The following is an 11,523-nucleotide window of genomic DNA, read 5'->3' as shown; positions in this document are numbered from 1 at the left end:
TAAATCGAGCATAGTTAGACCTGCTGTAGCGGCAAATACTTTTGAACTGAAACCTAACACAATTCAAATGATACAATAGTTTGTTCAGTTTGATGGTTTGTAGGACAAGGATACCAACGCTCACTTAGCAAACTTTTTGGAACTATGTGATACACTCAAAATTAATGGCATTTCTGATGACGCCAGTCGCCTTGGGAATAAATGACCGAAAAGTTGTTGAACTCGTTGCCACAGGGGTCAATCACTACTTGGGAACAAATGATCGATAAGTTTTTATTAAAATATTTTTCGCCAACTAAAACGGCTAAATTACGTAATGATAGCTCTTCCTTTGTGCAGATGGATTTAGAAACACTCTACGATGCATGGGAGAGATACAAGGACCTCTTGAGAAGATGCCCTCACCATGGGTTACCACTCTGGCTCAGGTTCAAACCTTTCATAATGGCCTGAATATGCCTATGAATTTATAGAGGAGATGTCACTGAATAACTATCAATGGAAGTCATGAGGACAAAGCCAACGAAAATAGTCGGCGTTTATAACACCGATACGATCACCATGCTCTCTAATTAGGTAGAACTCTTGAATAAGAAAATTGATAGTTTCCTTAGTTCTTCACAGGTTCACCCAGTAATGCAATGCAAAGCAAGTGGAGGTGGATCAAGCAGTTTAGAATACCCACCTTATGGCAACAACATGGAGAACGAACAGTTAAATTACATAGGTAACAATCCTCGATCTTAAAACAATCCTTATAGCAATACTTATAATGCAGGTTGGAGGAACCACCCAAATTTTTCATGGGGAGGCCAAGGGAATCAGAGACCACCACCTCCAGGCTTCCAACAACCACCCTACCAATAAGAGAAAAAACCAAACCTTGAGGAGATGCTAACAAAATTCATCTCAGTGTCAGAAACTCATTTTCGGAATACCGAGACAACACTCAAAAATCAACAAGCATCAACCCAGGGGCTCAAAACTCAAACTGGACAGCTTTCCAAGTTGATTTCCGAAAGACCACAAGGTAGCCTGCCAAGCAACACTGAATCTAACCCAAGGGAGCAACTCAACGCGATTTCCATTCAAGATGAGGAAGGGCTAGTTGCAGAACCAAGGCCAAAAACGGTGGTAAGCATAGGTAAGGATAAAGTAGGACACCATGAGCCAAAGCCGGTCATTACAGAATATAAACCTCGCATGCCATACCCCAATACGACAAGGAAATATCGCTCAGATGAACAATTTGGTAAATTCCTTAAACTTCTAAAGAAACTACATATTAACTTACCGTTTATTGAAGCCCTTTCGCAGATGCCAAATGCAGTCAAGTTTTTAAAGGAGCTTCTAGCAAATAAATGAAAGTTAGATGAAGCATCGCATGTGGAGCTAAACGCGGTCTGCTCAGCCATTCTACAGAATAAGCTGCCCAATAAACTAAAAGATCCAGGAAGTTTTACAATTCCTTGTTTAATTGGTAGTTTAGATGTTAATAATGGGTTGGCTGATTTAGGGGCTAGTATCAATGTTATGCCTTACAAATTGTTTAAGAAACTAGGTGTAGGGAGACCCAAACAAACTAGGATGAGCATTCAATTAGTAGATAAAACTATCAGATTTCCTAGGGGTATTATTGAAGATGTAGTTGTTAAAATCGACAAATTTATATTCCCAGTTGATTTCGTTGTTCTAGACATAGAGGAGGATAGCAACGTCCCCTTAATTTTAGGAAGGCCTTTTTAGCAACCGCCCGAACAATTATTGACGTTGGCACAAGTGAACTCACACTTCGTGTGGGAGACAAAACAATCACCCTTCAAGCCCATAATTCAAATAACACATCAAAAATCGAAGGTGACTGTATAAATCATTTGGCTAAAAGTAACCATATAGTGCAACCTTCTTTGTAGAACCCATCCATGAAGAACAATGGTTACAGATCGAAGAGCTAGATGAATGGCGAACACATAAACCGAGAAAACACGATAAATCAAAACCACGCCATGAGGAGCTTAATTATTCCAAAAATCAACTTAAAGTTGGAGACAAAGCACTACTAGATGCAGCAAATCCTCGAATCGCCACTTCTGAACCAAATGAAGAAACCCCTCTTACGGTAATTAGTATTTTTCCATACGGTACGGTCGAGGTAAATCACTCCAAATTTGGCACGTTCAAGGTAAATGGTACTCGTCTTAAACCTTATGTTGATAAAATTGATAGCAGGGATGAGGAGTGTAAACTCCTCGATTCACCATGACCACACACCAGAGAAGTAAGTCGAGCTTAGACTATAAATATGCACTTCTCAGGAGGCAACCCAGGCACTAACAAAGAAGTAAGTCGAGCTTAGACTATTAATTTCTTTAAATTTTAGTTTTTAACATCTAACGTACTAACTGAATCATGGAACACAGGCTTTCTAAAGCCCACACGGCCAGGCACATAGGCATGCCTCAGGCCGTGTGAAAATAGAGCAAAATTTTCCCAACACGGGAAACGACAAGTCGCCACGGCTGTTCGACATGGCCGTGGGTAATACTACCAAAACAACATGCGCATTAGACACACCCGTGTCTTGAAACCGTTGTTGAAATTGAGAATGAAACACGGGCATGAGACACGCTCATGCCCTCCACCCGTGGTCGACACTGTCAAAACGAACACGGACATGGACCTATGTACACGGGTGTCGGAGAAGCGAACGAAGTAAGACACGGTCGGGTGCACTCACACGCCCGAGCAACACAGGCGTGGGCCGAATGTCAGACGTGCCCAAATTCAAAATTCGCGAAACACATGAGCAAAAAATTAGGGCACATAGGCGTGTTCCCCGACCGTGTGCCCCAAAATATATAAAAACCCCTCACTATTCATCATTTTCTTCCCTAAAAATCCCTAACCCTAGCTACTACAACTTTACACGCCCTCCACCACGCTCGTGTGCCACCTACAACACATATTTCGACGCCCCAAGTTCCTTCTTTTAGCGTTTGTTTACTCTTTTCTCTCTATTTTCTCTAAATATATTACTTATTTCATGATTCCTTTACTATATTGAACTATTTTTGAATATTCATAGTTAGAATAATAGAATACTTTTGCTCTTTATAAGAATTTTTTCATTTTAGTTTCCACATTCTGCTACACTCTTCCATTTTTCTTGTTTCCATGAAATTTATGCTTACACGCGTGCATCCATTCATTAGATATTCCCGAAACATTATTTTCATAAGTTTTATTTTCATAACTTGATATATTTGCTTTAATTGTTTTAAGTTTTATCTATTAATATATAGCCTTATTTTCCATACTATTCTTGGGGCATATTGATTGAACTTCGATTTTTCAATGCAGGTACAATGTCATCCTCACGCGGTAAGAAGACCGTTGTTCTTGCCTCGAAGAAGAGGAAAAGAGCAGCGTCATCTTCGGGTCCTACCACGGAGATTAGGCACCCACTCCTCCAGGTTCCCTTGGGACCCCAGGAGGAATTATATCAGATATTACAGGCCTGACCCCTAGGTGTGGGCCGCTGCATTGACTGGGCCGCACTCGAGTAGATTCAATTGGCTGACACGGTCCGAGCGCTCCTAACAACTAACCCGTGGGGGCTCTTCTTCAAGATCGTTGAGCCAACGTATCTCGAGTTTACATTGTAACTCTGCTCGACATTCCATCTTCAGACCGTCATGACCAACTTCGTTGATCCTGGAACAGTCCAGTTCCGCCTCAGTGGTCTAGTACGCCAGTTGAGCATACTCGAGTTCGGGATTGCACTAGGGCTATACACGGAGGAGTTTATGGATGAAAATGACCTCGACACCCTCCACCGCCATATCCACTACTCCTCGAAATGTTGGAGGGACCTCGTCCCTACCTCGGCAACTTACAACCCTAGCCGCTCCAAGGCATCGGCTCTCCCTCCTTCATTGAGGTATCTACATGCCATCTTGGCTCACACTCTAATAGGGAGACAAGAGAGCACCAGCGTCGTCACCACCCATGACGCATATTTCTTATGGAGTATGGAAAATGGGCATGTCATCGACCTTGCCTACTTTATTGCCTTCACCATTCACCACCAGACAGAAAGGCACATGTGAGGGGTCATCTCTATCGGGCCCTATGTGACTCGATTGGCTCGGCACTTCAGGTTCCTCAACACAGCAGCCCAATCATCCTCTCTCACTCTCATCTACCAGATGTCCCCACAAGGCATCTCGAGCATGCTCAGTATGAGGATGATCGAGAAACGACGTGGCACAAACCCTCCTCAGTACCACCTTGCCCAGTCCACCGAGGAGGAGGACCAGAGGATATTCCTGATGATGTCCCTCCACGTCACAAAGATCCACCGACTCAGCCATCACCCCCCTCTTGTCCAATTTATGCGGCGGCTTCATACGCTGACATCTCTGAGCTCCTTACCCGATTCGAGCACCAGTGTTTTTAGCGCTTCGATAACATTGATGCTACTCTACAATAGATTTGTCAGCACTTCCACATCTCATCGCCACCCCTACCTCACGAACCATCTAGCGATGAATATGTTTAAAAACTTTTATTTATTATTTTATGTTTTTAGTTTTATTCTATTTTAAGACTACTCTTTATTTTTCTTTAATCTTATTTTTATTAGGTTTTATAATTATTATTTTGCAATTTTCAATTTCAGCTATTTCATTACGACTAATTATGCTTCCTTATATTTCCTAAAAAGTTCCTGATTCTGTCACAATTATAAAGAGCTCCAAGGCTCATCATCGTATAGGAACTAAAAACCCCACCAGGAAAGGTTCTCCACGACTGCAATGTCCTGCTCGACCACGACCATAGCTACCACAAGATATAATATTCTTTTGGCGCAGGACTTATGGACTAATAAACGTCTATCACCACCGGAGTACCCTCATCCACTCTCACGCTGATTATTTTCCAAAACTCCAGTTCAAGGAATTCATTCATCATTTAGGAAGTTTCACTTCTCTCCCTATCTTATGATTATAAATCTATCTTTTTCAATATATCTACCTTTGTACATTGAGGGCAATGTACATCTTAAGTGTGGGGGGTCTTTTATATCACCACTAGAAATCCCTGAATTCTATCTTCTTCTCACGTGAATCACTCATATCACTATTAGAATGAATTTTAATTAACTTATGATTTTTATTGATATGTCTTAAATTAAAACATAGGCATTTATGCATTGATTGTTTAAACTTTAAGACATTAGGGAATATAGCATGATAAGTTGATTTTTGAAGAATTAAAAACTCTTAGGTTGTTTCCCTAAGTTTAGGTATTATCTTGAGTTGGAATTCACAAGTTTAAACATCAAAAATCCATAATTTTTGTGAGATCTTGAGCCTTTAGAGCATCTATTATTTCTTTCATGCTCACTTTCATTATGAGTGCGTCAGTATTGAATTGTCATTCTAAAACTTGCTTGATTATGCATGTCAAGACCACATCATTTGATTTGATATGTCAAAATGAGAAAGGCACTTAGGTTTAACCCACTCACTCCACAAAAACCTACCTTCATTATTAACCCTTAGTGAACCCCTTTGAGCCTAACAAGCCATTAATTGATTTACCCTCAATATTAACCCATAAACCATTATTGTTGAAATCCCCTAATTTGATCCTTATTTTTGTCAAGATTTGTTATGTTTTGTTCTTCTATGTATTTGACTTGTTCTAAAAAAAACCAACAATACTTACATACATATTAGCAGTAATTTGCCATTTTTTGAGCTTGAGTGTTAATTCCATATTCTGAGAAGAAGCTCACTTGTATTCAACTGATGACTAGTCATTTTTCTAGCTAGGTATTTTTTCAATTCAATCTCGATTCTAACCTTTTCTTTTAGCTTATGACCACACCCCTTAAGCAAAGCCACGTTACAACCCTCTAAAGTCCTTTTTGATTGAAGTATCATCTTAATATATTGTGGTGGAGATTTGCTTTTTATGCAAGCCTATGGTAATAACTTCTCATATTGACTAATGAGTGCTTTAATTGATGTCCTTAAACACCTTGTGTGATTTGAGTGAATCTTTAGTAAGGATGTTAAACTCTGTGATATATTGATCAAGGATCACTTAGATGAGGGGAGACATCTCCTAATAAAAATGCTCAACTTAGAATGTTTGAAACTTTGATGTACTTTTAGTTGAATTTTCAATGTATAAATACTCATGGATTATTTTAAGATATTATTGATAGGGATTATAAATTGAGAAGAATTTATTTTGATCGTCAGTTGAGTATTTTGCTTGAGGACAAGAAATTTCTTGAGGACAAGAAAATGCTTAAATGTGGGGGTATTTGATAAACCGTAATTTATACATATTTTTATCCCATGCTTAGCTCATTTACAGATGATTTCTCCTTAGATTTGGTGAATTCGATGCTCCCAATCCTTTAATTTCATGTTCTATACTTAGGTGAGCATAGGAGAGTAAAAAGAGCGAGAAACGGGCCGAAAACAGAGAAAATGGACCCACATGGGAAAACAACACGACCTGGACTTCGTCAAATGATTGTGTCACACGGCCATGTCAATTTGACAGATTAAAGCACAACTTACACGGGTGAATCACACGCCCGTGCCCATTTAACTACCTTGACCACGGCCTTAAGTAATCGCACACGGCGTGTCACACGGGCATGTCACACGGGCTTGTCCCTGTCGAACCCAAGTTTAGTCCAATTTGAAAAAGACCAATTTTGAGGGCTCATAGGCATTCCAAAGCCTATTTAAACACTTGAAGAGGCACTTAGGGAGGAGGACGCAGAGTAGGAAGCAAGGAATTACTCAAGAAAAGCTGATTGGTCCATCTCAAGAGCCGGATTCATCATCAAGACTGGAGATCTCCCTTCAAGTTCCTTCAGGAGTTTTGGGTTTTCTTATGTTTTTTTATCTTTATGCTTTTGAGATGTTTTCTTTCATAAGTATGAACTAAACCCCTAAATACCTAAGGGGAATGAAACCTAAGACAGATCGTGTTATTATTATCTGAATTGTATGATAAATATTTGACTTGTTCTTAATTATGTGTTCTTAATTCTTGTTTTGTATTCCAAGATATTGATTCAAGTTAAGCTCTTATTCAGAGGAGGAATAGACCCTGTCTAAGAGTAAATTTGTCATAATTAAGCAGAGTTGATTGCACGCCTAGAGATAGGGTGACAAGATTTTGCCGGATTAGGGCAAAACCTAATAAGGGAATCCATAGATCAAATTAATGAAATTCTAGGGTGTTAATTAGAAAGAGATTTCAATTATTCAACCTACGGTTAGACGTTATTAGTCTCGAGAGAGATAATAATATAACTTAGGGATTTTTACGGATCAAGTCAAATGAATAAATCGTCTAATTCAGAGTCAAATAACAAGTGAAGTCTAGGTGGATTTTTCCTTAGGTATTGTCTTAATCAATCTAATTTTCCAAAAAGTATTTTTCCCAAGTTTTCTTTTGTACATTCTTAGTTAGTAATTAGTTTAGACAACCAAACTTCTTAAATTTTAGGCTAGATAATATAAAGGAAGTAAATACTAGTATTCGTGGTTCCTTTGGGTTCGATAATCTGGTCTTGATGAGATATACTACTGTTCGATAGGTACACTTGCCTTAATCGTGATAATAAGTTAGTCTCAAGAACGTTTCATTTATAAATCTTTAAAACTAGTTACGATTATCACTCATCACTGGCGGAGCATAAAAGAAGTATTTATTTTGCTACATGGGATGACTTGTATTTGAGTTAGGTGGGGACACTAAGTTTGAATGGGTCTTGAGGAATTTGAATGGGTTGTTGGAAGACTAAATTAAGGAAGCAGTTGAAAAGGAAATCAGGGAGTAGATTATTGAGTGATTTATAGAGGAAAAATAGGAAATTTGAAGGGGAAGGAGAGTGTTGTTCCGAATTTTGTCTTTAGGCATTGGGGAAAATCAATTTTGGGAATTTTTTTGGGAGCTATGTTCATTAAGGATCATTTGGGGGTCTCTCGGTTTTTAGTTTTCCTTTTTTTCATTGAGGTTCTTTTTCCTCTTTGTTTTTTGAAGCCGAATAACTGCAATTGTTCTGTTCAGGTACCTTTTTCGTTCTAGTTTGTTACGTTTTCCCTTTCTCCTATTATCATTTTGTGCTTAGGCCGATTACCTTAGTGCTTTTGGGTTCGATTTTGGCAAAAATTCCTTGACTTCTTTTTCTACTTTTTCCCTCTTCTTCTCTTGGCCGATTCTTGGCTTCTCTCCCTCTCTGTTTCTTTCGATTTTTGGGCAATCTTTCTTTCTCTCTTCTATTGCCGATTCTCTTTTCTCTCTTTCAACACTGGCTGAATACCCCCTATCCTCTGCTCTTAATTCTATGATACTGGCCGAATTCTTCATACCCCCTTCGTGGTTTTTTTGATTGTGTAAGTGTTCTTTATTCTAGCCGTGCAGTACCCTTACTCTGTCTCTCTCTTTATCGGTTGTTATTGCCTTCTTTTGATAACTTCTTCTCTATGCCAATTTTGATAGGGGAATGATTGTTCCATCTGGTACCTCGATTTAAGGGTATACTTTTGGGTGTACCATTGCAGGTCAAATACCTCTTTCAGCCTTTCGTAGTACCATCTTTCGGTAAGTTGCTTTGCACTTGGTTCAAGTTACTTGCGCATATGGTAATGGTTAATAGGTCCGTTTGAACGCAGATATTTATCAAAGGGCTGTTATCTAATTTTGTCAACAGTTTTAGTGGGCTAGACCACCCTCGTTCAATCAAGGTTTTGTGCTCGGGGGTTTCTGCGCCTTTTTGTTAACAAGGTGTGTAACTATACATCGAAACCTATGACTATAGATCGGCAAAATGCTGAAAATTCAAAAATATGGCGTATGATGCCACACGAGCGTGCGATCGCACGTGTGGTGAACTAAACTAATGTAACGTGGACATACGATGAGGAAGGCCACCATGAGTGAATTCGTGAGCTTAGGCCGTAGTGGGCCACTTGGGCCACGAAATGGGCAGAAGAGGCCCAATGGGCCCGTGGGCCAGCTTGTGTCAAATCAACTGCTAGGTGGAATATGGTTGGGCTTGTCATGTCGCGTATATGGCATAGGCTGTTCTAGGCCATGTTGGGTCAGACTGGGCCGTGTGGGCCTAATGGGCTTGTGGGCCCATACGGATAAAATGTATGTTATGTGGTAAGTTTTGGACTAGGCTACGTCGTTCGTACAGTCATGAATAGTTCTAGGTTAAATGGGTCGTATGGGCCCAATGGGCCAGTGGGCCACCGTGGTAAATTTATTTTTTAAGTGGGAAGTAGATAGACTTGTCATGCCGTACACATGACCTAGTTTGTTTTGGGCCTCGATGAGCCGTGTGGGCCCAATAGGCTCGTGGGCCCACACGAGTAAAATCTGTTGTAAGTGACTATTAATGAATCGGGCTATGGTGTACACATAGCCGTATCTAAATTTCAGCTAAATGGGCCACACGAGCATGTAGGCCTACTTAGGCCAAGTGATGGGCCTTAAGCCCACTTGCACCGTTATGTTTGTTTAGGTTACTTAAGTCGCTCGAGGTGATGGTGGACCTTCTGTTGGGTCGCTAAGACCCCGATTTTTAAGATTATCGAAATACCTCCGGTTCGTAAGATTACATAAATACCCTCAATTTGTAAAATTATCGAAATACCCCTAGATTGTAAAATTACCGAAATACCCCTAATTTGTAAAACTATCGAAATACCCTTGTAGTGTAAAATTACCGAAATACTCATAGATTATAAAATTATCGAAATACCCCCGATTTGTAAAACTATCGAAATACCCTTGTAGTGTAAAATTACCGAAATACCCTATAAGGTAAAATGACTGTTTTGCCCTTATGAGTAAATGACCAGCTGAGACTATGAATTTGACTGATTGGACTGTGATTGTATGACTATGTTTTAATTGACGTGACTGTGGTTGTAAAACTAATACGCTTTTAATATATGTTTAAATGACTGTTATTGAGCTTGGCCATTCTGCATACACGTGTGATGATTAAGCATGACATACACGACATATTGCATGGGGTTGGGACATTGATATGGAGGGAGTACTGTTCTGATAGGGTTGTACAGGTCGCACGAGATGACTGTGGATCCAGTATTGATCTGTTAAGGTCGCACGAGTCGCACAAGATGATTGTGGACTGACGGACGGCTTAAAGCCGCGTAATCTGATTATGGCTCTGTACCAACCTAAAAATGGCTCTGTGCCATCTTGACTATGGCTTTGTGCCAAACGTATTTACCCGTGGCTATGTGCCTAACATACGTATTGATGACTCTGTGTCGATCATATTTACCCAAGGCTGTGTGCCGATTATTTTACTGTCATTGATGGCCACATGCCAAACATAATACAGTTACCGATGGCTTTGTGGCAATTATAATACCGCTACTGAAGGCTTAGAGCCGCATATATACTAGAACTTTGCTACAATTTTGGTTAGTGATTAACCGATGCTAACATTGGTGTGCTGGCTGGGTTGGTCGATTTTATCCCCACGAAAGTGTAGGGGTTGCAAGGGTGGTGTGTTGGTTGGATCGGGGTGGGATGCATCCTCATACTATTGCATATCTGTTTATGAGATCTGTCACTATATTGGGCTTAGGCCCACTTGTTCTGTTATTGGTTTGGGCTAGGCCTAATTGATTCTGTTATGGGCTGTGACCCAAATGATATTGTAGTGGGCTTTGGCCCACGTATGCTCTGAACTGGACTGTATTATTACTATTAAAGGGCTTTGGCCCAAACTATTTCTATCTCTATTTCGGTATACTGACTGTTACCCTAGTAAGGGGATTACACACTGAGTTTTCACAAACTCACCTCATTTATTAACTGTGCAGGTAATCCCCAACATTAGGAGGATCAGTGCTGTGAGGGACTCGGAGATGGCCACACGACTACCTTCGGACTTTATTTATGTTTTAGATTCCGTTTTGGGTTTTCAACTTTTGTAATAAGGCCTCTTAAAGTTTCTGGATTTTAACTTTGGGTTTTATTTATTTCGATTTATAACTGTTTTTAAACAACACTATATTTCTGCAACAATTTCGGAACGGTTTTGCAACTTAGTTTTTTGACTTCACGTTTTCGTAAATCAGTTACTTTTAAAATTAGCTTCCACAACTTAGAATAAATTTTGGAAATAAAATTAATAACTTTTCAATATACCACTTTATAAATTAAACAACGTAATTGGGATTTTACTTAAGTTTTCGAATAAGAAGGGTTTTCAATGGAAACATGGTTTTCGAAAAACACTTCAATGTGACACGTCATATTCAAGCTTAACTTCTAAGTAGGGTTTGGGGTGTTACAACATGCAAGTTGTCCCTTATAAGGGTCTACAAGACCCGAAACATACATCAGAAGTGGTTTGGGACTAAACCGAGAACTTTCGGACACTTAAAAAATGTTTCTTGTTTTGGAGAGTCACACACTAGTGTCAGTAGGCCGTGT

General features: G+C 39.7%; 1 non-coding gene across 1 annotated transcript; it reads right to left on the bottom strand.

Annotated features, from left to right (window-relative positions):
- Window positions 1–306: 306 nt before the first annotated feature.
- LOC121206330 (small nucleolar RNA R71) lies at window positions 307–413 on the bottom strand. The gene has a single exon (XR_005901407.1). It is a non-coding gene; the product is annotated as a small nucleolar RNA R71 (small nucleolar RNA).
- Between the last annotated feature and the right edge of the window lie 11,110 nt (window positions 414–11,523).

Source organism: Gossypium hirsutum, chromosome A01 (genome assembly GCF_007990345.1).
Source record: "Gossypium hirsutum isolate 1008001.06 chromosome A01, Gossypium_hirsutum_v2.1, whole genome shotgun sequence".
Lineage (NCBI taxonomy): Eukaryota > Viridiplantae > Streptophyta > Magnoliopsida > Malvales > Malvaceae > Gossypium > Gossypium hirsutum.
The sequence above is the reverse complement of the archived record's forward strand: the minus strand, read 5'-3'. Positions and strand labels throughout refer to the sequence as shown.